This window comes from Penaeus monodon, chromosome 4, assembly GCF_015228065.2.
Source record: "Penaeus monodon isolate SGIC_2016 chromosome 4, NSTDA_Pmon_1, whole genome shotgun sequence".
NCBI lineage: Eukaryota > Metazoa > Arthropoda > Malacostraca > Decapoda > Penaeidae > Penaeus > Penaeus monodon.
Genome location: NC_051389.1, coordinates 7,912,988 through 7,915,487, shown reverse-complemented (window position 1 = coordinate 7,915,487; position 2,500 = coordinate 7,912,988). Strand labels below are relative to the sequence as shown.

At 28.0% G+C, this 2,500-nt stretch overlaps 1 pseudogene; it reads right to left on the bottom strand.

The window, feature by feature from the left end:
• Positions 1-2,500, bottom strand: part of LOC119572441 — an 8,086-nt pseudogene that overhangs the window by 4,668 nt on the left and 918 nt on the right.

The following is a 2,500-nucleotide window of genomic DNA, read 5'->3' as shown; positions in this document are numbered from 1 at the left end:
GTAGGTGTTTCATGTGCGGAGAGGATGGTGTATAAACAACACCCCACACACACACACACACACAACACACACCCCACACAACACACACACACACACACACACACACACACCCCACACACACCCCACACACACACACACACACACACCAAACATACACACACACTCGGGGCCGGTATTTACACCAGGCTAGGATTTTTAAACAGGAAGATGCCCATCATGCGGTAAATACCAAAGGGGCGGAGTCCCATCGCAAACCAAGGTCCCGGACTCGCTCTCTCTCTCATTACCTGACATCTACGATGAAATAACTTCATTTTTTTTTCCGGGTACAGATGTCGCCTCGGTATTACGAGCAGTGCGAAAATTTAAAAAACGTTTTGAACATATGACCGCAAAAAAACGTACTTTCATGCTTGTTGTCTTTTACGTAATTCGATAATCATCTTGTACGTCATTCTAACTACAGAATCAGGATGCTGGTTCTCCATATTTTCCATAACCATGATATTTACTATTCTCCAAATATTCAGGGAACCCTTGTGAGTCCCTAATGTTATCACGGGCTGCAGACCCCATGCTAGTGAAAGGGAAATAGGATAGAGGTAAAAGGTTACAGCAACAGAAAGGCATTACGCTGATAAAACGCCGATATTAAGTCATAGAATTAAAATTAATGTGGGAATAATGATATTTCGTCATAAAAATGTTCTTTTTATAGAAATAAACTTCAGCAAAAACGTGCGCAAGAAGATAAATAAATATTCATCCTGAAAAATAAGAATACCATAAACGTGCTGAATTTACAAAAGGTTAAGGGCTGAAAATCCCACCCCGTCTCAGCCACCACGACTAAGGTTATGCCTTGGTAGTTGTTAAATGTTGAGGAAAAAACACTCCCGCTGGGTGACGACATACAAAGAAAAACTCTCTCGCCGTCCCTCCTCCACACCACCGAAAACCACACTGAATTCATCTTTGCATGCAAAATCTCTACGCGCTAGTTTAGTGGGGAAAAAAGTAATCGCACATGGAAGTGGTAAAGAGGATAAAGTCGGCACAGGAAAAAAAAGGAAAAATTTAAAAATGAATAGAAAGGAGTTCTTTGTCGAAAGAGGGGAAAATGGGTAAGGAAAAGAGTGTGATAATAGATGTGAGGAAATGAAGTAACTGTGCAGATTTTTGTAGTAGAAAAAAACTTCATTAATGGAAAAGAATCTTCTATGACGGCTATAAACCTCACTATTCATTAGCAAAAAGCCGATTGCAAAACAACGTGCATCGAGAAGTACTGCTGCTGTAAATTTATAATGATGAATATGCTGTTCTTACATTTACAATGACTATAATAATAATGGTAGTGGTATTAGTAGTAGTAGTAAAGTAAGATAATAGTAATAACATTAATAATAATGATAATTTAAATAATAATGATAATAACCCCAAATACAGAATAACAATAACTACGAGGGTGATAATGGTAAAGATAATGATAATGTTATTTAATGATATTGATAATGATTATGAAGATGGGGATAATGATATTATCTATAATTAATGATGATGATATGATGTAATGATAAAGATAATAAGATAATTATATATTAAAATGACCCAAAGGTGATAGTCTAGTAAAAATAAAAATAATATAATAATAATAATAATAATAATAATAATAATAAGATAATGATATTGATAATAATAATGGAAATAATGATAATGATAGAAATAATATGAAAACATAATAACTATAGTAATACTAATAATGTAATGATAATATATTAATGATTATAAAATAAAAAATTATAAAAAAAAGTAGGGAAAAAATTAAAAACAACAGTGATAGTAATAGCAACAACAACAAACAACAATAATAATAATTACAATAATATAAAAGTTTAAAAATAATAATAATAATAATAATAAAAATAATAATATAATAATAATATAATAATAATGATGATAATAATAATATAACAACAAAGATAATAATGAAAAAAATATTGATAATAAATTTTAAAAATGATAATGAAAAATAGTAACAATAAAAATAATAATAATAATTAATATAAAAATAATAATAATAAAAATAATAAGATAATGATTATAATAATAATAATGTTGATGCTTAAACAAAAATATAATAATAATGATAATAAATGATAATAATGATAATGATAATATTGTATTAATAATAACAGTAATCATGGTGATGGTAAAAAATATTATGATAATAATGTTCATGATGATGATGATGATGATGATTATAATATTATTAATAATAAAATATTATAATAATAATAATAATAATAATAATAATAATAATAATGATATAATAATAATAATAAAAAAATAATAATAATAATAATAATAATAATAATAATAATAATAATAATTATTATTATCATCATCATCTTCATCATCATCATCATCATCATCATCATAAACATAAACAAAAAATAATTATAATAATAATGACGACAACAACAATAATATGACAACA